The sequence below is a fragment of the Phyllopteryx taeniolatus genome, chromosome 3 (genome assembly GCF_024500385.1).
Source record: "Phyllopteryx taeniolatus isolate TA_2022b chromosome 3, UOR_Ptae_1.2, whole genome shotgun sequence".
Classification (NCBI taxonomy): domain Eukaryota; kingdom Metazoa; phylum Chordata; class Actinopteri; order Syngnathiformes; family Syngnathidae; genus Phyllopteryx; species Phyllopteryx taeniolatus.
In genome coordinates this window covers 8,963,083-8,989,619 of record NC_084504.1, presented here as the reverse complement: position 1 = coordinate 8,989,619, position 26,537 = coordinate 8,963,083, and the positions used below count along the sequence as shown (strand labels likewise).

Here is a 26,537-nt window from a genome sequence, read left to right as displayed (position 1 = left end):
GACGAAAAATGCCGCTTAAAGCCACATCGCCGAATCCACTCTCTGCTGCCAGGATGCGGAACCCTTGACGGGGTGATCAAAAACTCTCCTCAGTTCAGATTCGAATGCCGGGAAGGAGGAACGTAACGCTGGGTTGGCGCTGCTGACCCCCATCGCCCACGATGCCGCCTGACCCGTAAGTAGACTCATTATAAAAGCCACCTTCGTCTTATCCTGGGCATACGTGACCGGTTGTTGGTCAAATACTAGGGTACATTGATAAATAAATTGACCGCAGCCGCCGAGCTCCCCAGCATAACGAGGTGGATTTGGGAGACAAGCTTCCCTGGCGGGTGGCACCGCGGCCACCGTGTTGGTGGCGGGTGCTTTTGCCAGAACCGGAGGTAATCCAAGTGCACACACCTGATCAACCCGAGAACTCAGCGTACTGAGATGGGTCGTTAACGCCGTAACTGCCTCCCTGAGCTTGTGTAACGATGTCTCGTGTCTTCCAACCAAATGTCCCTGACTTGCCAACGCTTGGCGAAAAGAGTCTGAGTTTGTGGCATCCATTTCTGGTCGGAATATTCTTTCATGAACGGCAATGCCGTAAGGGCAGATCCCAAAAAATAGACTCCAGGTCAGAGGTCCGAACAATTTTAATTAAATGGCAGAGCAGGTGATGGCGAAACATACAAAACTAAAGGAACTCACAACCAGAGAGAATCAAAAACAGATAACGCAGGGAGACACGACAAACGGTCCGTGTGGTATAATCGTAGTGAGCCTAAATTTGGACAGCGGTCAGAACGGCGGCAAATACTAGTGAATATTCCGACACCCACACACTGTCACGGTGCCCCCTAAAAAGGCTGATGATTACAATGCATGACAGGTGTGTCACCGATGTCCACGCCCACCCAGACACTGCAACACAAAGAAAAACAACTTGAAACACAAGGCCATGACACTCCATCCCCTAATGCGGGGCCTCAACTTGGTGATCTTCTTGACTGTGACTCAGATATTGATCCAATGGGTGGTCTTTGCCTAGCCTTAGGTCTCGTTAGGTATTAAATTCTGGAAACATGTTTTGTACATCTCTTGAACCATACTTTGTTTCTAATTGAGAGACTTCCATATCGCTGATCTTGCCTTTACCTTGGCGATCTCCTGTGCTGTGACTCGGATGTTGATATTACGAGTGGACCTTGCCTATTTGATGACCTCCAATGTCAGAGTTTACCCTTTACCTGGACCTTGTGTTTCTTCTTCATAAGCCTTACATACATGTCTTGAAGCTCTGAATTTCCTCAAGTCTGACATTGCATTTGACTGGGAGAGCTCCTGTCTCCGATGTTGGTCTTCCCTGTTGTCCACCTCCTCTTTCTCCCTTCACTTGCTGTGTAAATCCCCTCTGATCCACTCACAGTAACAACTGGTCACATCCTGCCCTCTTGTTCCCTCACCATGGATATTTGTTCTACGCTGACCTATCTATTTTTTTCAATTTCATTCATCCCTTGCACTTTGCTTTTTTTTCCTCTTCCTTCCTATTTTGCCCTTCCTGGACTTTGCCCCAGAGAGTTGTAACATCAACTTATCCGGCAATGTCACATCCCGTCCAATTAAATTTAAATGTCCCATCCTCGATCTTTCTCCTCAATGTCTCCCGCTTGAAAAGGAAAGAAGAAGAAAAAATATGAGGAGGATCCTGGTGAGGCGATGGCCAATTCCCGAGGATGAGACGCATATTTGTGCCATGCAATTGCCGTTTGCTTTTCATCTTCTGGATAGATTGGGCTCTTGACCCAACACAACCTCCCAATGTTCTCGCTCCCCCACCCACCCACCCACCCACCCACCCTGTCTTTTAGAAGACAGTCATCCTTCATAGCTCTTTTCTGATAGATTCTACAGAGGAATAGAAAAGTGCTTGTCTATTTTGTTTTTTTATATATATATAAAGGTTTCTCTCGATGATCAAATATAAAAGGCAGGTGGAAAAAATAAATTGTAAAAGATATTTACAATGCCACTACATATGATCACATAATAATGTGACTCATTGTCCAAGGTCTTTTTTGGAAACTGTTTTGAAAAACACTAAACAAAAACACAAACATTTGGGTTTTGAATGAAAAAAAAAACCTCTTCTTTGTCAGCAAAGCAACGAGATCTCTCAATAATGTCAGAGTTATTATTTGCCTAAAGTTAAAATAAGTGAGCTGTTTTTACACAGGGATACGATCCGATTATTCATCTAGGTCGTCTTCGCCAATAACGGTTTCTCATTATTGCAAAAAAAGCCAGTTGTTACTTTATTGTGAAAACTGACTGTACAGGGAGTCGCAACACCATCAGGAACAAAAAGAACATGGTAGGTGTGTTAAAACAAAGAAATGACTAATTTCCTGGCAAAGCACAGAGAGTTGCAACGGCGTCAATAACAGGGTCCATTCTTGTTACTTTGCAATACCACTGAGAATGGACAACAAACATTTTTTTTTTTTTTTTTTATTAAACAAAGTAATGACTTTTTCCTGGCAAAGCATGTAGAGTCACAACACTGCCAAGAACCTTGCCTATTGTCATTACTTTGTTTTAATAAACCACCCTTTTCCTTAGAATCACTGTTTATTCCTTTTCTTATTATCTCATGAATGAATCTTTTTTGTAGCCTTAAAAAACAACAACAATAACAACAGTTGTGACTTAACCAACTCTGACTAGGGAATTTGCACAAATGAGCCCCAATGGGGAGCAGGTATCCTAGACAGATGGGCCGGGCTAAATCATGAAGCTTTTTAAGCCTACGCCATCTAATGTGGGAGCTAAAGTTTGATCATTTTAAGGATTCACCGTAAAAAGTGGGTGCAAGGGGAAGCCAATTGTGCCTGCAGCTTTAAGTTTGCTTTTGTGTTTGTTTGATGTGCGCCAACCCAACCACGATGTAATACTGCTGTAATCGTCCATCTGCAACCAAATAACGCACAGTCTCTCAGACACATGCTCTGAGCCAAAAGCAAAGAAAACAACACTTGGAGAAAGACTGAATCAGTATCAAGTGGAATTAACATAAAAAGCAGGAAAAAAAGAGCAGACTGTGATGATCGGTCGACCTCTCGTCTTCCTTCTTGCCTTCCCTTTATCTCGGTCGTGGTGGACAAATTAAACGGTGGAATTTTTCACCCGCCCACTCTTGAATTCTGTGTGCAACAAGCGGAAGAGCACATTGTCAGCCTGTTGGACACGCTCTGTCAGGGCCTTTGCATCGTTTAGCTGTCAGATCACAATTAATTCCAGGCATGCAGATGAGCTTGTTTGGGTTTTGCATGATTGACTTAAGCAGGTATCATTATTCGACGGAGAGGAGCTATGAAGAGGAGCTGCGACATGTCTCAATCATGTCAAAGTTTTTATTCACCCAAAGTTACGATTAGTCAGAGTTGTTAAGTCAGGCTACCGATTATCGAGACATCCTGAACATCCTGATCATCTTTGTCAACAAATGTGAGTCATCATTACAAAAAATAAATAAATACATTTTAAAAATCGTTTTTACTTTGATTTAATTAACGTCCAGTTTCTTGGCAAAGCAGAGCGTTACAACACCAAACAACAAAGAACTCAGCTGACTGGTGTTACCTTATTTTTTTTTATTAACCAACGATTTACCTACAAAGCACGAATTGCTGCTACTGGATCGAAAAAGGAGCCAAACGTCGTCACTTTGTTTTAATAGGTTGACTGTTTTCTGACAAAGCACAAAGAGTCACAGCAATGTTAAGAGTTAAGAATGGATCTGATTATTGTTACTTTGATGAACTAAAACTACTATTTCCTGACAAAACAGAAAGAGTCGCAACACCGTCAAGACAGGAGCCAATTGTTGTTACTTTGTTTTAATGAACCAAGTGTTTCCCTAAAAAGCATAGAGAAATAAAGAATGGAGCAGGGTTTTTTTTTTATTTTAATACGCCTACCGTTTCCCAACATGGGAGTGATGCAACACTGTCAAGAACAGAGCTGGTAATTAGACACTTAACATTTGATTGAGGGCTGTTGTTACTTTGTTTTAATGTACTGACTGTTTCCTGACGAAATGTTTACAAGTTACAGTGTTTGTTCCTTTAAGAAACGCTCCTGAAGTGGACACTTTGAACATTTGATTGAGGAGCGTTGCTCTCGGCTGCTGTTACTTGGTGCGTGTGGTCTTTACAGTGCGAGGTTAATCTTGACGTACGACACCCTGGGCGACAGAGGGAAGAGAAAAAGTCTCTTTCCTTTGGAAAAGAGAAGATGAGGGGAGTGGAGTCGTGGGGAGAGTGAGCTGGTATTTAATTAGCCTCGGATGACTAACTGACTGGCTGGGAAAAGGAAGGAAAAAAGAAGTCCACTTTTCACTGCCTGTCAAGCAGCCTGTTAGCAGTGATGGATGAGCAGAGAGGGGGTGAGTGACAGCTACAAAATGACAAGCAGACAACAGAATAAAGAATGGAGGCCGCAGACAGGGACACGATCACAGGCACGACCGTTTTGATGCGGACTGCTACCTCTGGTGCTGACTTCAAGAGCGTGAGAGGAAGTAGGAAATATGACACCTGAAAGATTACCAGATAAGACCTCTGAACGTAAAGGTGCCGTTTAAAACAAAGCAAAAGTGACCACTCAGTAACCATTCAATATCCAGTTAGCAACCGGCTAGATACCACTTAGCAGGTAGTCCCCAAACCATCCACATCCAGGTGGGAACCGGCGAGAACCAGTTAGCTGGTAGCTTGCAATTTTTCCCCATCCAGTTAGCAAACAGCTAGAGATTAGTTAACTGGTAGCCCGCTACCCACCGAAATCCATTTAGCAACCAGTTAACAACACTATAAGCAACTGGAAGACCTTCTCTACTGCATTCTTTGTATATGCTCAGCATAATTTCTCCCCATTCTCTCCCGATTTAAAGGGCCTCTAAGCAGAGGTCCGTGTTTTGTTTCTGAGTAGATTAAATATGTTTGAAGATAAGTGCTGAAAAAATACGCGAAGATTTAGAACAGTATAGTGCTGAATTGTTGAGATGCAGTATAGCTGAAGCTTCTTTTTCACCATTTGAATCTTCCTGATTTTGTAGGCGGGGCTAAAACGCAGCCTTATGAGATCATGGAGTTGGGGCGTACACTTTCTAGCGCAAGTTCCCTCCCCCACTATATAGGTACAAAGTGATGTCATTTCATTTGGGTGCTCAGTTGTGAGTTAGCTGTGCTTAGTGTCCATAACAAGGCCCATTTACCACTCCGGCTTGCAGTGAGCAAACTAACAATGGCTACACCCCGAAAATGTATCTTCGCTGGATGCCTCAATTTACAGAGCAGCTCGGTGATATTTTTTTTAAGCTCCCAAAAAATGAGGAAATAAAAAAGCGATGGATTGACTTTTGAAACATACACGCAGTCGGCAACCTGAACATCAACACCACCAGCTGACTCTGCAGTGTGCAATTTACAATGGATAGTTTTGTAAACTTGCACCAGAGACAACATGGCTCCGTGGGTATCTTGATACTGGTGAATGGGGCAGTGCTAATTGTCTAACTAGCTGGGCTTCCTCCTACCGTGCCGCTGTCGTCAGGTGCCGTGTTCGGCAGTGACATTATGTCACCACCAATGAGGGTAAGTTGACCTGTGTGCTCATTTTTATGATTATAGTCCACAATAACCATTCAATATTGAAGTTGAGCCTCCTACCGTGATTTTACATCATATAACCTTTCACCCCTTCAGTATGTTTGATTCCTTTTGGCGCATCCATTCGACACGCCCACAGCATCTGAGAGCTGAGAGTTGGCCCTTATTATTCAAGTTTCGAAACCTGATTTTATGTACTTAGCAATTTTTGTATTCATTCAAATTTGGCAGACTTGTTAACATTACTCTTTTGTGTGGTGTGTCGAATTTCGATGCCATTTTTGGGGCCTGCTTAGTGCCACTTTAAAACTTTGTCTCTGTCAGTGTCTGTCAAACCCAGTGTATCATCATTCTGCGAATAGGCCAACAAAAAGGTTACAGGGCCGTTAAGCAGAATGTTCTTCTTGTATTGTCTCCTCAGAGAGAACAAACTCTCTCAAATACGCGGCAGCTAATAAATCTAAAACATTTTTATAGGATTTGGGGGCGAGCGCTTCAATCCAGTTGAGTGGAGCGAGATTTAATCGGCGAGGGCTTCACTGCTATTCAAGGTAATATTTGCTGACCAGCTGCTCCAGCAAGGGGGGGGCGGGGGGGGGGGGGGGCTTGCTCTGACTAAAGTGTTTCACCTGACATTTTCTCTCATTTATGAAGGAGCCAATTTGATACACTCTCGGCTCCCGTGAAGCCATTTTTGTTTTACTCTCTATATGAAAGCAAAATGAATAGAAATGGTTTCATTTTCAGTTTGACACGGACAGGTGAAGGGTTATAGACAGTTGAAGGAGATTACTGTAAAATGGCCGATTCAAACCAACTTGGTCAACTTGCTGTGTCTTTTCGGGCATGTCTTCTTGAGACGTTCTTTGTGCATCTCCTTATGGTAGATCTGCTTAGCAAATCGTGTTCCTACGTCTATGAAATATTATGTTGTTAAGTGAAACTGGCTCCAAGAGCTCAATTTTCAAAAACTTTCTCAGACAAGACCATCTTTGAAAGGCCACAGGAAGCGTCCAAAATGTTTATTTCAAAACAAAATTTTTTCACTTATGGCTTTTTGAGACTTATTTGTGAGCCTACTCAAGCTGAACATGCTAAATAAGCGTGCTTGTTTCGTTTCTCCATCTTACTGGTGGCTTTTCCAACCTCCTTCTTCCCAGTCTGCTTACCTTGATAAATAAAACGTCTTGTTTGGTAGTACACATCCTCGGGGGAAAAGATAAACATCCAGATTGAGTGTTGGGGATTCGCAATCTTCAGACAGCAGCCTAAAAGAGAGCCTTCACCCTCCCCGAGGACACACTTTGAGGCGCGCATCTTCTTCCTTGTGCTTGTATCTTAAGAAAGTCTTCTTACAACAAACACTTGAGTGCCCTCCATTCATTGAAAGTCATTCATTGCAGTCGTGTAAGCACATCAGTCATTGGATTGACCGATACTCAGAACAATGGTGCAAAATCAGGAAAAAAGGCACTCAACAAATGTATTGATTTAAAAAAAAAAAAAAACATTCTCTCTTCATGTCTTCATTCTAATATTTATATACATGTATATAAATAGTTTTTGGGGGAGAAAAAAAAACGAAAACATTTTCTTTTTTAAAAAAATATTGAAAAAAAAGTGTGTGTCTGTGTGCTGTTTGGAATAAAGTTGTGGTTTCAGGCAAAAAAGTAGCATTTTTTTAGACAAAAAAAGTTATGTTGTTACAGAGAAAAAACAGTTAAATATGAGAAAAAGTTGCTTTTTTTTCCCCAGAGAAAAATAGTGCAGTATTACAAGGAAAAAGTATTCCATTCTTTGAGAAAAAGATAATTTTTTTGAGCAAAAACATCTTACTTTTCAGACAAAAGAAGTTGCAGTATTATGAGAAAAAATATTTACTGAGACAGTGTGTTTTTTTGGGAGCAAAATTGCAATATTAGAAGAAAGAAATCAGCATTATTTTCTATAAAGAAAAGTCAAAAGAAAGTTTCGTATTTCTTTGCGATTACAAAAACTGTTCTCATAGAGAAGAAAGTTGCAATATAAAATGAAAAAAATTTAGATTTTTAAAAATCAGATTTAAAAAATTCATTCATTCATTAATTCATTTTCCGTTCCACTTATCCTCACTAAAGTTGCATTATTTCAAGAAAAAGTTACATTTTTTTCAGTGGAAAAAGTCATAACATCACGAGAAAATTACTATTTCCTATAATATGGCTCCATTCTATCATGTATAAAATATATTGTATTTCAAATAATACATTGAATGGCTATTTTTTATATTTATTCTTTGACATAAAGTCACTTTAACAGCTGTTTGACATTTTCAAAGGACAGTTGCACCCCCCCCCCCCCCCCCCACACACACACACACACACGCGCACGCACACAGTAGCAAGCACTGGGAATGATTTTCAATCTGGGAAGGTAAATAGTCACTGTGTTTTTGACGGTTTGCTATTAGTGTGTGTCATCTGCGTAAACAGACACGCACACCTACACACCTGTGCATACCTAAAGGTCACGCACAATGGAATACAGCTACACGTGTGTATTTGTATAGACATCGATTAGAGGTTCATAAAGACACAAAAACAAGTTAAACGATGACACTCGTGTCAGAAGGTATTTGGACATAACAGTGATGGTGTGAAACTAATGGCTGAAAAGAATGAACTGGGTGGGGTCCTGCGCCCCTGCGGTGCAGGTACAGCAATTACAGGACCCTTCTGTCAGTCATTGTGCATGCGAAACGGTGTCAATTCACTTGCATGTGTCCGCAGGCACGCACCCCTGGGATTTTTTTCGCTGGGATTGGGGCCACTCACTCATTGTGACAAATAACTCATGAATATGCTTGGGTATCCCCTCACTCACACTTATCGTACTATAGACTTGTATAATTTACAGTCACTCCCACCGCACTTCAGTTGTACAGCCATGTTCACAACCCTTGTCCTGCATGCTTCTTCTCCTGTCCTAGCTTGTCCTGTCCTTCACTCACATGGTGTAGCACAACTGCCCCATACAACACTCATATCTAATGTGTCATTATTCTAGATATATAATGATTTACTTTTCTCATCTTGTTTACAATTAGTGCTTTGCCTTTTGTCTTCTTTTCACACTCCCCTCTAGAAACTTTGTTCAGTTTGATTGATCGACTGATTCTCAATAAATATCCATTATAATACTAAGAAACCACAGTGGTAGCTTAAAAACTCCACTGTGAAACAATAAAACTGTTCTAGCATAAAGGGATGCAGATCCTCCATTATGCTTGACCTAACGGCCGAACAGGACAAAAAAATAAATAAAAAGAAGAATTAACTGGTCACAGAATAATCTAAGCTTTAAAAAACAGGCAAACTATTTATTCTCACAGTATGACAGCACTTTGTTGTGGTGAACATATGGTATTTCATTTATAATTTACATGTAATTTACATGTTTTTAAATTTCATTTATCTCATAATAATGTCACTTTTTTATTGTAATTGTTAGACTTTTTTTCTTTGAGAAAGACATTTTTTTCCTTGAATGTAGTGATTTCAAAAAATTCACTGCTGCTAATATTACATTTTGTTCCGAGTGGAAATACAAACATTTTCTCATAATATGGTGACTTTATTTCCATTAAAGAATCAGAATCATGTTTGTTTGCCAAGTGTGTCAAAAAGACACAAGGAATTTGTCTCCGATAGTTGGAGCCACTCTAGTACGACAACAGACAGTCAATTGACAGACAATACTTTAGAGACAGAAAGACATACAAAACACAGTCACTGAGCAATAAAAGGTTAACAGTAATGTGGTAATGCCGGTACATTTATTTATTTATTTTTTGACAACTGTGCAAAAAGATGCAGTGTCCTCTAGCAATTAGAGCATGAGTGGCCTGTATTGGTCAACAACAGATATGCAAGTAGTGCAGAGCGTCGAGACTACTACAGTGAGTGGACGAGTAATAAATAATTGTCCCGACAGAGATGTGACAACAATCTCAACACAAAATTGGCAGCATGTTGCAATGGAATTGTAAGTTAACTGTTTAAGAAGTTAATGGCAAGAGGTAATAAGCTGTTGGAATGTCTGCTAGTTTTAGTTTGCATTGTTTGATAGCGCCTACCTGAGGGAAGGAGCTGGAAGAGGTGGTGACCAGACTGTGGAGGGTCCAAGAGGATTTTGCATGCTCTTGTCTTAGTTCTGGCAGCATGAAAGTCCTCAAGGGTGGGTAGGGGGGTACCGACAATCTTTTCAGCAGTTTTGATTGTCCATTGCAGTTGGAGTTTGTCCTTTTTTTGTAGCAGCACCAAACCAGACTGTGATGGAAGAACAAAGGATTGATTCAATGACTGCTGTGTAGAACTGCCTCAACAGCTCCTATGGCAGGCCGTGCTTCCTCAGAAGCCGCAGGAAGTACATCCTCCGCTGGGCCTTTTTGAGGATGGAGTTGATGTTGATCTCCCACTTCAGGTCCTGAGAGATGGTAATTCACAGGAACTTGAAGGTCTCAAAGGTAGACACAGGGCAGTTGGACAGCGTGAGTGGCAGCTGTGGCAAACGATGCCTCCTGAAGTCCACGATCATCTCTACAGTCTTGAGCATGTTCAGCTCCAGATTGTGCCGGCCGCACCACAGCTCCAGCCGTTCCACTTCCTGTCGATACGCAGACTCATCACAATCTTTTATCAGGCCGATGACTGTGGTGTCATCTGCAAACTTCAGGAGTTTGACAGCCGGTTGCGTTGAGGTGCATTCTTTCATGGAGAGAGAGAAGAGCCGCGGAGAGAGGACACAACCTTGGGGCACCCCGGTGCTGGTGGTGCGTGGGGATGAGGTGGCTTCCCCCAGCCTCAACTACTGTGTCCTGCCCGTCAGGAAGCTATAAATCCACTGGCATATGGCAGGCGAGACACTGAGCTGGAGAAGCGTGGAGGAGAGGAGTTCGGGGATGATGGTGTTGAATGCAGAGCTAAAGTCCACGAACAGCATCCTCGCGTAGGTCCCCACGCCGTCAAGGTGTTCTAGGATGAAGTGCAGTCCCATGTCGACTGCGTCATCCGCGGACCTGTTTGTTCGGTAGGCAAACTGCAGGGGGTCCAGCATGGGACCTGTGACGCTCTTGAGGTGGTCCAGCACAAAACGTTCAAAGGACTTCATGACCACAGATGTCAAGGCGACAGGCCTGTAGTCATTCAGACCCGAGATTGCAGGTTTGTTGGGGACTGCGATGATGCTGGAGCGTTTGAAACAGGATGGTACTTCACACAGTTCCAGAGATCTATTGAAGATCTTTGTGAAGACTGGAGCAAGCTGGTCCGTGCAGACTTTGAGGCAGGATGGGGACACAAGGTCTGGGCCAGACGGTTTGTTGATCTTTTGTTGTTTGAATATTCGTCTCACCTCCTGTTCGTGGATGGTCAACGAAGGAAGGGGAGTCAGAGGTCCGATGGTGGTCGGTGGTGTGGCTAGGCGGGTGTGGGGTGTGAAAGTGTCCTTTTCAAATCTGCAGTTGAAGGTGTTCAAGTCGTCGGCTAGTCTTTTATTGTTCTCAGCTTGGGGTCGCTTGTACTTGGGTAGCGATTGTAATGCATGCCAGACTGATTTGAGTCGTTTGCGGTAAACTGTTTTTCTAACTTTACTGCATAATTTTTCTTTGCGATGTTAATTACTTTAGTCAGCTGGTTTATAGCGCGATTATGCAGGGCCCTGTCCCCACTTCGATATGCGTCCTCTTTAGCCTGGCGAAGTTGCTTAAGTTTGGCATTGAGCCACGGTTTGTTGTTATTGAACGTGCAAAATGACTTTGTTCGGACACACACCTCTTCACAGAAACTGATATAGGATGTGACAGTGTCCGTATATTCATCCAGGGTGCCATCTTAATTTTCAAAGACACTCCAGTCTGTGCAGTCTAAACAGCTTTAAAGTTCTATCTTTGCTTCGTTGGTCCACTTCTTCATTGTTTTCACCATAGGCTTCACACATTTAAATTTGTTCCTGTATGTTGGTATTAAGTGAATTGAGCAGTGATCAGATGAGTCCAGAGCTGTACGGGGGACAGCACGGTATGCGTCATTTGGCGTAGTATAGCAGTGGTGTAGCTGGAAGCCCGGAAGCGCCGTCGGGGACAAGTTCACAAAGCCATGTTGCCGTAAAGCACATGGCGGCGGAACATCCGAAGTCTTTACTGGGTTTTGTCAGAAGATGAAGCTCGTCCATTTTGTTGGGGAGGGAGCGTAGATTCGCGAGGTGGATCGACGGGAGTGGCAATCTGTATCATTTCTTGCGGAGCTTCGCTTGGATGCCGCTGCGCTTCCCCCTTCGTCGTCTTCGCCTCCATGCGTCATAGACCGCAGCTGCCCCACCGGTGAGTAACTCGGAGAAAAAACTTGGTGAAAGAAAGTCCGAGGTAGACTCCCTGATGTTTAGCAAGTCTTGCCTTGTCTAAGTGAGTTGCGTAATCTATCCAAAGATGAACGCAAAACACAAAAACACTAGAAAGCACGTAACAGAGGGGTAGATGCCATCTTTAAGATGGAAAAAGTAGAATTCTAACTTTAATTTTGTCACATAATTATTTTTTCGCAGTTCCTGCACTTGCATGTAGTAGGGGTCAAATTTGAAAGAATAAAAAATGCTGTTGAAGCAGGAAATAATAAATAAAAGCGGTACCGAGGTGTGTGTATACAAGCATGCAGATAAATTACCAGTTTTGTTCCCCACTTCCAATACGTTGATAAGCGAAAGTGTGAGCAGGCGTCCAATTACATCAACCCACAAAACACCTCATCACTTTTATTCTGTTTGTGTGTGTGTTTACACTGGTAACCTTGTTAGCCGCGTATGACTTTGATATATGAGTCGCAAGGTGTAAAATAAAGGCCCGGGTTTAAATTAGGCGTACAGCAGTACTACGCCAGGTACTACATCACCATCTCGCTTTATTATGTCATGAAAAGGGAGCCAGTCACTACCATGCCACGCTGTATTACAAATACACGTTTTTTGGAATACACAAACTGCTCTTTGCCATTTCTCTTAAAACATTCAAGACCTGAGGGTCATATTCTTCATATTTCATCTGTTGTAAAGATAATAGAATTCATAATATTCTGAGAAAAGATCAGTATTTTATTTGAGATGCAAAAGTCACCATTTTAGGCGACTAAAGTGTTTTTTGAGATGAAAATAAATGATACTCTGATAATGGGGTCTTAAACTTGTAATAACAACATTGTACTTCTACAAGAAAAAGCTGTATTTTTCATAATTTACATTTCATATCTTATAATAATTTTCAGCCATTAGTTTTTTTTTTAGCTAGAATATAAATTATACTAGGAAAATCTATCCATCCATCCATTTTCTGAACCGCTTATCCTCACGGGAATGCTGGAGCCTATCTCAGCTATCTTCGGGCAGGAGGCGGGGTGCACCCTGAACTGGTTTCACTAGGAAAATCAATTCATAAAATTACAACAATAGGGATGTACTTACATTTTTTTCTTTGGACGAATAAAAAGCTGCAACATGAAAAAGAGGCTTAACCTCAGAAGACTAAAGTTGTAATCCTGAGAAAGTCAGATGTTGAGACAAAAACATCCCGATTGTGTTGGCTGCACCAAAGCGCCAGCCACTCCACCTTCTGTCGACACGCAGACTTGTCACCGTTTTTGATGAGGCAAATGACTGTTGTGTTGTTTGCAAACTTCAGGAGTCATTCGTGTGGAGAGAGAAGAGCAGCAGAGAGAGGACACATCCATGGGGGGCCCCGGTGCTGATGGTGCTGATGGTTGTCAGCTAGTCCATTTTTGCTCACTTGATCACTTGTATTTGGTTAGTCATTGTAATCCGCCCCAAACAAACTATTTTTCTTTATAATATCTCTTTGTGATCTTGATTTCTTTTGTCAGCTGATTTCTGGCCTGATTGTACAGGGCTCTGTCCCCGCTCCGATATGAGTCTCCTTTAACCTGCTGAAGTTGGCGAAGTTTGGTAGTGAACTACCGCTTGTTGTTATTGATATTTTACGTGCAAAATGTCTTTGTTGGTACACACACACACGCACATCTTCACAGAAGCTGATGTAGGATGTAATTGTATCCGTATGTTCATTCAAGCTGCCAGTTGATGTTTCAAGACACTGTAATCTGTGCAGTTTAAACAGTCTTGAAGTGCCATCTTTGCTTCATTGGTCCACTTGTTCTCTGTTTGTTCACCACAGGCTTTGGACATTTAAGTTGGTGCCTTTATGTTGGTATCAAGTGAATTAAACAGTGATCAGATGAGCCTAAAGCTGCAAGGAGAACATCACGGTACGAGTCCTTCAGCATGGTATAGCAGTCGTCTAGAACAGGGGTGGGCACATTGACTTTTAAAATTTGACAGGTGGGCCAAGCCAGAACCACATGCTTACATATAACAAATAAAAATAAAAAAAGGCATTGTAGTGTTAATACTTAGATTTACTTTTAATGGGAACAGTGTTGTTTTGTTGATCACCTTTTTTTTTGCTAATGCATCAAAGTCTGGTGTTAGTTTTGTTGTGGCACTTCTCAGAACACATCTGAGGTGTTCATCACTCAGCTGGGATCTGGAGGATGTTTTGTTGGTGTTCATCACACAAACGTCTGTTCACACACAAATGTGCAGCCAAACATCACCAGCATCCTCTGTGCCATCTTCCAGATTTTTTTAAATTTGTCTGCGCCTAATGAAGCATAAAACTCCTCCAGTTTGAGAGTTGAACTTCTCTTTTAAGACAGTATCACATTGGAGCTCAATCACTTCCATCTGCAGCTCCCGTGGCGCTGTTTCTGGGTCTTGTGTGACTGAATCTTGGATGGCAGTTTGTCAGATAAAGGTGCAAGCTTGATTTTAACCGTCGAGCCGCAGCCATCAGTTCCTGCGTTGATTGGCTGTTAGCATAATCAGCATGCTTGGTAGAAAAGTGACTAATGACTCAAAAGTAACTGCAGTCTTGTTCCTCTCCTGGGGAAAGTAATACATTACTTTACTCGTTTCTAGTGACGGTGAGGTGAAGCTCCACGAAGCATCAATACTTTCAGTCAACTGTGCCGGCACATGTACCGACACTTTGTAAGGAATCATTTACTCTATGGCGCCATCGAGAGGTCAATAAAATGTACTACAATCTAGTTGCCACCGACAAAACAAGTTATAGGACCACAGTGAAACACAGTATGAGAAATAGGAATGGACTTTTGTTACTTGTAGTAGTGCCGGTAATTAATTAAAGAGAATTCAAACCCCAATATCTTTCCTTGTTTTTTTTTTTTTTTTTTTTTTTTTTTTTTTTTTTAAAAAGTCATTTCTCAAAAGAGCCGGGACTAAGGCGGTTCCGCTTTTTAGTGAGGATTTCTCCTGCTTTGGAAAAAAATCCTCTCAGAAGGCACAGATGAAGCTTGAGTGGAAAGGTACATGACAGCCAGTGTGAATAAATTTGGAAAATAATTTATTTGCTTTGTCCAGTATTGCAGTGGGTCCTCCTGTCTGTGCATGTTTGGTTCTGCCAGGTATTTCTGTACTTCGATTGTTGCTGTTTACTGTCAGTGATGTAGATGTGGGAGTTTTACTTTGCTGAATGGATCTGTCTAGGCCAGTGCTTTCCAACCTTTATGGAGCCAAGGCATGTATTTTACAATTGAAAAATCTCACGGCACACGAACAAACAAAAATGTCACAAAAAGTGGATACATTAATTACTGTATATACATCCTGTCATTTAATCGAAGGGCATTTATTTGTTCACTATGCCTCACTGGCATAAATAGATGAACGGAGATACATTATTTATTGTAAATAAATAATGTTTTGAGCAATGAAGAAAAAATTTATAATTTCCCATGGCACACCTGAAAATCGCTCACAGTACACTAATGTGGTCTAGGCGATGCCACCTTTGCATTGCCTTATATTCCAAATGACGCACGGTTCACGCACCAAACCAGCAAACCCCTTCCTGAATCAGTCACGTGGTACGGTGCTTCAGGAAGGTTCGAACGTCTTCAAACCACGCCGCGAACCACACTTCGCCTGGATTTTTCCTGATTACTTGACACACACTTTCAAGCCTCGACACAGACCGTAACATCACTACTCGTTTCCCCAAATGGAAGAATTGGGGAGTAACGTGTTACCGGAAACACTGCTCAGCACTCACCGTCGACTTTTCTTTTCTTTGGTCCACTCATGGTTGAAGAAGGGTTCAGAGCTGTAGCAGAGTAAAAACAGAACAGCAAAAGTCAACTCAATGCATCACTGTGCCGACTGCGCTGCCCGGTGGAACCACTCGGCCTTACAGGACAGGGTCAAATAATTTGATGATTTGGGGGATTCTGTACCAATCTTTGGCTTGCCGGATTGAAAGGGTCAGCGGGCCTGATGCGGCCCGCGGGCCGTAGTTTGCAAACATCATTCGAGACTCTCAAATGATGGTTTCCCTGGTGGAAAAGTTAATGTGCTGCTTCTATTTAGGGAGTTCGTGGTTGTGTTTTGCTTTGTTAAAGACCCCGAGAATAATGAGGGGTAAATCTGTGTGCTTTTTTTTCCCCCAAGTTCGTTTAGTTGGTCAGCTAGCATTTGCAGTGTGCCATTCATATTAGCCTCGAGGGAATGTAAACACCGGCGAGTATGAATGAAGCAAACTCGCGCAGCGAGTGGAATGACAAACAGTTCAGAAACAGCGACTCAAAGTCCAGGCTGCAGTGTGTGTTGAGCTCCGTGACATCAGTACACAATTTTTCGTTGATGCTGAAGCATATTCCGCCACTTTTGTTTTTCCCTAATAGCTCCATGTCACGGTCCACTCTGTGAAGTTGGAAGCCGGCCAGCAGTACGGCGCCGTCTGGGATGCGTTCACAAAACGTCTGCGTGAAGCAGAGGGTGGCAGAACTAGCAAAGTCTTTACTGGTCTTTGTGAGGAGATGAAGCTCGTCCATTTTGTTGGATAGAGAGCATACTGTAGATTTGCAAGTTGACTCGACGGAAGCGGAGTTCGAAATCCTCGCTGTCGCAGCCTGACCAGGACGCCATCTCGCTTCCCCCTATGCCGCCTACGCTTCCTCCATGCACCGTAGAATGCAGCTGCTACGCCGGTATGTAACTCAGAGCAAAAACTTTGTTCATTTCAGAAAAAGGTCCGAAGTACTCCCCAGTGCTTAGCAAGTCTTCCCTTGTGGAAGTAATATGCAGAGTGCCACTAAAGCCAAACAAAAATGACAGAAACAAAGTCAGTACTAGAGAGTGCGTCACAGAGGTGACCACCCGTGTTGGCGCCATCTCGGAGTTGTATGCACATTTCTTTTTCTTGAGGAAAAAAACCCCATCAAAATATAACGAGAAAGAGACATTTTTCCGATTGGGCGGAAAAGTCGTAATATTATTAAATGCGCCAGTCCTTTATTTAATGTGGGGCCCCCTTTTTGCCACCCAAGACAAACAGGCAAACCCTTCAAATTCAAAAGTACATTTTACCCCTAAATTTTGCTTAAATTGCAAATCGCACAACCTCAGGGGTGCTTGACTTGATTACTTTTTAATTTTGCAAATAAATAGTAAGGTGGAAACCAGTTTCCCTGCATGAGGAAGCCAATTATAGAGAATAAACAAACAAGTAAGCGCCTTGCAGAAATGTAAGTTACGACAAGTACGGGAGTTGTCGTAATTACCTGTCGACTTTTTCTTTTTATGCTGATAATGAGGAAAACACTCAAACACGCTCACGCCAGATAAAAACCTCCTATTGAAACACACACACGCGCACGCACATATACATGCACACATGTACATGCCGTTTTAATTGAACTTTCAAGCCCATCTCACGGTTGTTTTTTTTATTCCTGGCGTCATTCAGTCAGTGGAGGGCGAGTGAAAAGCCAAAGACGGAAAAGGAAAATGAAGCCGCAGTGTCACATAAAATGGACACACGAAATGGAAATGGCAGCTAAAGTCAAAGATGAGACACAGGAAAAAGTGTTAAGGTGCTTTGAACAAATAAGCATTTGTGCTAATGCTTGATCTAATTGCTGGAAAGTAAGAAAATGGTAAAAATAGTCAAAATCTTAGAATAAAGTCAGATTCTTTCGAATTTTAGATTTTGTTTGTTTTTATTAATAAAAGCATAAGGTCTTCCTTTCTGGGGGAAAAGTTGCAATCATACCATATCATACTTGTTATCGTCATGATCGAAGTCTTATTTTTTTTTTTTTTCTAGGAAGAAAAAAATACCTTGGGGGATAAAGTCGTATTTCTCTGATATGACAAGGGTTGCATTATTTGGGAGGGAAAGATGCATTTGTGCGAGAAAAAAAATCATATGCTAATGCAGTGGTATTTCATTGAAATAGTGTAAATATAATCTTTATTTTGAGAGAATAAAGTTATATTTCTTACTGCTGAAAAGTTGTACTTGTTCCAGAAAAAAATGTACATTTTATGGAGAAAAAAAATATAATTTTACTGAAATTAAGCAAAACGTATTGGAAAATAATTATAGTCCCGAGTCAGTTGATTGAAGGCTCTAAATTGTCCGTCGGTGTGAATGTGAGTACGAATGGTTGTTTATGGGTGCCCTGCGATTGGCTGGCGACCAGTTCAGGGTGTACCCAGCCTCCTGCCCGATGATAGCTGGGATAGGCTCCAGCACGCCCGCGACCCTCGTGAGGAGAAGCGGCTCAGAAAATGGATGGATGGCTGGATAGTCCCGAGTCATAGTATGTTCATATAGTGACTATATTCTCTTTTGTGAATACACTCACCAAATATTTTTTAAATGAAAAACACTAATTTGCTTGAGAAAAATAGATTTTCCCCTGAATAGTCATATTAGTTTAAGATTGGTTGGTTTTACTTTCATCATACTTTAAAAAAACAAAAAAGAAGAAGTCATTGTATTTTTTTTCCATTTAAAAAAAAAAAAAAAAAAAAGTTTGAGAAAAATACAGATTTTCTCACAAACAGTTGTTTCTGTTGGATTATTTTAATGATCGCCCCCCACAAAAAACGTCATAATTTTGGGGAGGAAATGAAAAAAGAAAAACCTTATTTGTCCAAGAAAAAACTATTTTCAGTAACAAAATATTGTTCGGAAAATATCGAATACAGTATTTTTTTTTTTTTTTAAGAATAAATTCCTATTAGTTTTAGGGGAAAATGTATATCTTACTGGAAAAAAAATATTTTATCAAGAAAAAAATCAATTATACTTATGACAGCTATAATTTTGAGAATAAAGTGTAATTTCTTTCATGGAAAATAAAACAAATATTTCCACAAAAAAGTCATATTAGTATAAGGAAATAATAATTTGACCAAAAGATTTTACTGGGGAAAAAAACCCTGAATTATATTCCCTATAATCATTTTTCAAGAAAAAAAGTCATATTTTGGGGGGAAAAAAAATATAATAAAAAATAGTCATAGTTTTCAAAGAAGAAAAAAAAAGGTCAATCTGAATCATTACTGCTTTCCTGTATGTTTACCATCGCCACTATTCTTTCTGTGATGACTTCATAAAAGCTATAACTTTAAAAAGAGCAAACCACAATCCTTGGCTGCTGGCTGTTGAAGTTGCTTGGTCAGGTTGGCACTTGCCACACGGCTGTAAGACCATGGCCATGTGTATTTTGGCCTTCGGTTGTTCCTTTTTCATGAGTTTCCACTTCCACTGTATCTGTATGCTGGCGTATTGCTCACCACCCTTACAAGATGTTCTCGCTTCCAGTCAAAGTCCTGCTCGCTCACCCTTCTTCACCATAAAGAAGATTTATCGCTGTGAGTTTCAGCGCAGCGCCTGAAATATGAACGACGGGCGAGGAGACTCTGGAGCCAATTAAAGAGAGGAGATGTCATCTTTAAAGTGATTTGTAAAGTGCTTTACGGCATGTTGAAGCCACAGCTTGCCTTATAACCTCGCCGCATACCTAATAAACACACACACACCTTTGGAGGAAAGAAAAAAAAGTGACTTTAAAGGTCATTGAAATGTCTCATTACACACATTGTGCGAAGTTAAAAATGCCATGAGAACCATAGAACAGGAGATGGAGCTAACAGCTGCTATACTCAAATATAGCAAGATAGCAATCTGAGTCGAGATGGGCGAGTCGATACCTGGCTTATTTTAAGGTATAGGGTACTTGAGCGCTGCTGTCACGAGCCAACAATACTTAAGGCAAAAAATTGGACATCGAATAAGTTGTCTTCGCCAGTAGTTGGCGGTACACTGTGGCGGTTTTACCCATTGACGAATCATGTGTGTCAGAAAGAAAAAGGTCTTTGTTCACAATTATCTGTCAGTGTGTTAATTGAAATTTTATGTATCAAAGGCAGTGATGGCGGTAACGCAAAGTCACATGTTACTCCAAAAGGCTGCCATTTTGAGTGACGAGCAAAGTAACACGTTAATTTTTCCGGGAAAGTTGTCAGATTACAGTTATTTCTTCATAATAACAATAGTTACTTTTGAGACATCTATATAGCTCACCTACTTCAAATTTATGACTGGTGACTCACATAAAGAACAGTCTAGCGGTTCAAAAATATTATACCAATCACGCAGACCGCTCGTTACTCAATAATCATAACGAAGCGATTGGGACGTGATTGTTTATTATGTAATGCACAGTGACGGTACAGTACCATAAAAGTTCAAAGAAATGCACGATTTCACTGTCGCCACACTATTTTGGTTATTTTCCTTAGTAAAAAGTGTTTTGGATTGTTGTTACTTTTTTATTTACCCATTAAGATACAGTTTTACTGGTGTGTTAAGCGCGCAATGCATTGTGGGTTAATTATTCATACCGGAGTGCGCGGTAATAAATCGTTCTATAATAAGGACTGACTCACAATACTTAAATAATATTTACAATGAAAAGTGACAACTTTCAACTCCAACTGACGTCACGTAAATTAAGTGCTTCACCCCCGTCAATCACCCACAGCTTTGCTAGTTAAACCGTTGCGTAATCTTGTCAACTTTACTCACTCTTCGCACCAAAATTACGATGATGGGAGAAGTGGTGTGCGCGCCCAATATACACAAACGCGCGCACACACACACACACACACACACACGTTGCCTTCATGGACCACAATCGGCATCTATCAGTTAAGAGTCTTGAGAGAAGTGTACTGAGAATGGTAAGTTGCTCATTGAATGTGGCTTCAACTACACTAAAATTTAAGTTATCGGTTAATGTTGATGACATCATTCTGTAACTTGTGTGGCGTATATTACCAAGTAATGGGTTCGGTTAAGCTCATGCAGTGAATAAGTGATATCCCTTAGCCATTTGGCAGCTGCTGAAAGTAACAAAAAAGTTACTTTTTTCTAACTTAACTTCTAACTTTTTTCTACTTTTGAAATCAAGTAATCAGTAAAGTAACTGAGGTACTTTTAAGCTGAAGTAATCAGGAAAGTAGCGAAGTTACTTTTGCAAGGTAGCTGTGGCAACACTGATCAAAGGTAATAGTAGTATCTGTAACATCATTGGTGAGTACTCAAGAGTGAATACTCTAAGATCCCTATTTACAGAAAACCCAAAGACAGATTGATCAGGATTTAACACTGTGCCATGTTTTTAGGGACTATTTTAAAAAGAGAATAGCTCAAACACTAACATGCTAACAGTTGTTATGCTAACCAATAGCAAGATGATAACCTCAATACAGAACTCCTAAGGTAAACCCAAAGTCAAATTGCTAAAGATTTAACATTGTACCCTGTGTTCACATACCACAGTGGAACCCCGATTTAACGGACTAATAGGGGCGGGGGTCATCCGTTACAGTCAATGGTTTGTTATATTGAAGCAGGTTTTTTCCCTCATGGCTCGTAAGCTTAGCCTATATAATTATTTTTTTCGCCAAAAGGGCCGATAATCTTAAATATTAAATGTTTAAAACTATTAATATTTATGACCTAAAATCTTCACGCGTGGGGAAAGCCGACGACACTCGAGTCATGACTGTGAATTGTGACGGAAAACAGAATGTAGCCAATCAATAATCAAGGAAGCAGCCGTAAATAAATACAAACATGTTCTACCTGTCGTCGTATTATGCATAAGTTGTTTTTGGCAAGAAGTATTTTCCAAAGCAAGTCTTTTTATTGACGATATTGCCATTATACACCACTCCCGCCTCCGGTCCCTTCGGCAATACTTGTGAAATATCGGTGCAACATATTCGGTTGCCCATTGAATCAGCCCTTCAAAATAAAAGAATATCAGTAAAATAACACAGTTCACACACCCAAAACGCCAAGTCCGGTGGACCTCAGAAATTGAGGACCAGCTCACAGAGCTTTGGGAAGCCCGGCAGTGCTTATTTAAGGCCCTATTTCAATGGCAGAGATGTCGTTGCGACTGCCGCGGCTACTCAGACGACTCAGAAGACAAAAATATTGCTTGCACTCTCACTAGGGCAATGTCTTGTGGGGACCAATTCGCCCGGAAGTTGCCAGGACATCTTCACGATACTTGCGCCTTGATCTCCAGCAGGTCTCGGAGATGTCGCAGAGACCTCACGGATAGGTCTCCCCAGTCGCAGACAGAATGAGTTTCCGTGACGTCTCCGATACCTGCTGGGTAGTTGAAAAATTCTCCTAAAGATCTTTCAAAAAATTGCACGTTTGAATCTGGTATATGCGCAACCTAGTTCCGCATTCGGCAAAACCACCAAAGATGACAATAGCCGATGTTTAGGCTTTGTTCGTGTTTATGTATCTATCATATCCTAGTCGTATAAACAAATGACATCCTGTACATCTATTTAACTTTTGTCTGCAAACACCAGCTATAAAGACAACAACATTTTAGCAGGTTCAGCTTCAAACCATCTTGTCTTCAAACTGTAGTTATGCTCGTTTAGTGCAGCATACAGGAAGTCGGCGAACCTGTATTCCGGGTATGGTTACGTGGCATTCTGCATATAGCGCGTTTACCACAACTCCCTGGTGACCCGACTTGTCTCCAAGAGACATCGCAGAGACGTCTCCGCTGTCTCTGCAACCAGCGGAGACTCGAGTCGCCAACTAGTCTATAGACCAGTGAGAAAGGCCATTCTGCGTTCCCGACAAGTTTTTCCAGTCTCTTTTTTTTTTAGTTTGCGATTTTTCTGAAAAAAATGTCCCCAAACCACAATCATTTCTGCCTCTCATGTGTCCTCTTCGACATTGCGTTGCTATGTTTCTTCTTCCTTTTTAGAAGATCAGGTTTGATCATGACAAATTTGAGTCTGGGCGAACTAGATTTGAGATTGGTGGTGGAACAGAATCTTTGTGTTCTGAGTTGAAATTGAAAAACAATCTTTTAAGATTTGAAAAATTCTTGTCTGTGTACTAGGCCTAAGGCAGATTGATAAGGTCGTACATCATGTGGCTCCATTATTACCCAATGGAGAAAAAATGCAAACAAAATGTCTGGCAACAAGCATCCTTGATTGGCTTGTGTTCAAACTTCGAGATTTGACCAGATAATTTCTCCTTCCATTATTTCTGATGGAGAATTAAATGATTTCTGAACACAAACAAAATGGCCAGCAAGAAGGAAGTGTGAGGGCCAGACGACGAAACGGTGAAGGAGGTTCGAATGAGTCATCCGAAGCCACCATTTTGTCTCACTTCCCGGCTGCCGTCTGCGTGTCAAGCTAAGAAGCTAATCCTGTTAGCCGACAGGACACCGGGCAATTTTCTCTCTTTGCTTGAGTGCTGACCAGGCAGAAAGATACTCAAGGGGAGGTGAAGAGCAATTAGAGGCACGCACGCGCACACACACACACGCACAGGCACACACACACAGTAAATTGACGGAAACACTGCGAATCGTCATCTTTGCAAAGCGGCAAAGTCAGACGATGCAGAATGACACTCACTGTATACTTCATTAGATCGGTTAGACCTCCACCAATGCAAAATGACACCCACATTTTTTATTTGTTTAAAAAAAACAATAATGAATGCATTTTATGGATTCATAATTGCTTCATTCATTATTAAATTAATAGATATTTTTATAGTTTTATTTAAATGTTATTTTTATGGTAATATTACTATGTATTTAATTCATTATGAATTAATGAATTTTCTACCGGCGGCACGGTGGACGACTGGTTAGAGCGTCAGCCTCACGGGTTCAATCCCCGCCCCGCCTGTGTGGAGTTTGCATGTTCTCCCCGTTCCTGCGTGGGTTTTCTCCGGGCACTCCGGTTTCCTCCCACATCACAAAAACATGCATGCATTGGAGACTCTAAATTGCCCGTAGGTGTGAATGTGAGTGTGAATGGTTGTTTGTTTGTATGTGCCCTGCGATTGGCTGGCAACCAGTTCAGGGTGTACCCCGCCTCCTGCCCGATGACAGCTGGGATAGGCTCCAGCACGCCCGCGACCCTAGTGAGGAGAAGCGGCTCAGAATGGATGGATGGATGAATTTTCTACCCTCACCTATGGTCACGAGTTGCGTGTCATGACTGAAAGAACAAGATCGCAGAGTTTCGTCCGTAGGGTGTCCAGGCGCTCCCTTAGGGGTGAGGGGTGAGAAGCTCGGTCATCCGGGCGGGGAACGTGATTAGGATGCCTCCTGGATGTCTCTCTGGCGAGGTGTTCCGGGCACGTACCACTGCGAGGAGGTCCTGGGGACGACCCAGCAGACATGAGGGGACTTGAGTCAAATGACTGAGTTGCCAGTTTTATGACTTGAGACTTACTTGCCAAATATTTAAGAAAGTCTTGACTTTGTACGTGGTAGCCAAGAGACTTGACTTTGACTTAAACTACATGACTTGACAAGTTTTCTCGTTTCTCGTTTTCTCGTCTATTTGTTGAAAAGAGAGTGGTCTCGGTTAAATGCTTCTGCACGGCTGGACTGCTCATTGTTCACATCAACAGCAATAAATTAATGTTTGGTGAGAGACGATGATGCAAAAGTAAGTATTGTTGTTTTGAAGAAGTAACTGTAGTCTAATTAGTTTCTTGGGAAAAGAAATACATTACTTCACTCGTTACTCAAAAAGGCGGATTTTCTTAGTACTGGCATCACTGTGTATATGTATATACACATATATATACACACATACATATATACACATACACACATACACTCTAGAAAACACTAATTTTAATGTATTGATCTAATCTGTTTAGTCAAATATACCCCAAATAGTCCATTAATCAACCTCACACACATGAATAAGTTTACATACTGTCAATGACTGAATTCAAACCACCTCATGGAAAATAATTGATGATACAGCTATTTTGTTTAAGATGTGTTATTCTTTTTCCCCACTAGATGGCGCGTAATACCATCCATCCATTGTCCGTACCGCTTATCCTCACAACGGTCGCGGGAGTGCTATCTCAGCTATCTTCGGGGCACACCCTTAACTGGTTGCCAGCCAATCGCAGGACAAATAGAAACAAACAACCATTCGCACTCACATCTACGGGGAATTTAGAGTCTTCAATTAACCTACCACAGTACATTTAACTTTGGCGTAATAGTTCAGCTAGTGCAAAAAAAAAAAAAAATAAATAAATCCTTGCATTGTGTATTATGCAGACATTCGAGTCGACTGTTCAAGTATTGCAGGTTGCAGAAGTATTGCACAAACATTCAAGTGAGCAGGATTACAAAAGAAAAAAATTGCACACTGTTCACAGATTGTGATGTCATTTGTTCACGGGTCTGATGGCATCGTGCAGTGTTCTATTTTGTCCTTGAGAAAGGCAACTTTTTCAATGACTCCACAGTTAAAGTCAGGAGGTTTTTTGACAAGATTCTTAATACAGAGCATGACCAGTGCATTGAGACAATCCTGTGACATTGTGTTCCTAATGAAGGTCTTGATTCTCCTGTTTTTGTCAACCTCCTTACTGTGGTTACGAATGTCTAATCTGTAGCCTTCATCAAGCTGGCAAGCAATGTTTACCCAATGTTTCCCAAAACATGTCTAGATGCAGTGAATTTTCCATGTGGATCCCAGAAAGTGCATCCTTTTTTACCTATACAGCAAAGTGTTCTAAATGCCTCATACCTGTTCTTGTCCATGCAGAATCACATCCTGACATTGAAGAAAACAGAGCATTCGTCTCGCTGCTTGCCGTTACTCAGGGCCTGTTGGTAAACCAGCTTCTAGAAAAAGACCTCGTGTATCCTCTTCCTGTCTTTTGACTTCTGCTTGATTTTTATGTTCGGCTGGTCGGCTCCATGTTCTTCAATGTTGAGCTTCTTCTGGTACGTTCTTCTCTCAAAAGGTGCTCCTTTAAGAGACTTTACTGAGTTACTTAAGGTCTCTGCCGCAAATTTTCAAACTCTGCACGTACTGTAGCTCAACTCGGCTCCACAATGGCCCAACGAAAACACAGAGAGAGGCAGAAGGAGGGCCCGGAGACCAGAAATGAAGTTGACTGACACAAATGGCTAGTAGAATGTCTTTTTAAACCCGTTAAACGGGCGCTGGAATGGCACGTCCCGACTCTGCAATATCTCTTGCATTGGACTAGGACCGAAAAACATCTGGGGCCTCATGTACAAAGACTTGCGTGGATTTTCTACTGAAACACGGCGTACGCTCAAATCCAGAAAACGTCGTAAGCACAAATATATCCAGATGTATGAATCAAGCACATTTCCTTCGTACATCCCAATCAACGTAGAATTGAGCGCACATGTTGGAGTAGCCGACTCCTCCCTGTTCACGCCCACATTTAAATATGCAAATCATTTAAATGAACCCTGCCCCTGTGATCCCAATCTCTGCATGATCAGAAAAAAGAGAGCAAGGTAGTGAAGAAAAAAAAAATTCTGAATGTGAAGGTGAGACGCTGCTCAATGAAGTGGAGGTGCGCAAGAAAATCCTCTTTGG

General features: G+C 41.5%; 1 long non-coding RNA gene across 1 annotated transcript in view; it reads right to left on the bottom strand.

Moving 5' to 3' along the window:
- Positions 1 to 26,329, bottom strand: part of LOC133475852 (uncharacterized) — a 36,783-nt gene extending 10,454 nt beyond the window's left edge. Inside the window, exons 1-2 of the long non-coding RNA XR_009787945.1 lie at positions 25,707 to 26,329; positions 15,832 to 15,882 (exon numbers count right to left, since the gene is read on the bottom strand). This is a non-coding gene — a long non-coding RNA (uncharacterized LOC133475852). The remainder of the gene's footprint in view (positions 1 to 15,831; positions 15,883 to 25,706) is intronic.
- Between the last annotated feature and the right edge of the window lie 208 nt (positions 26,330 to 26,537).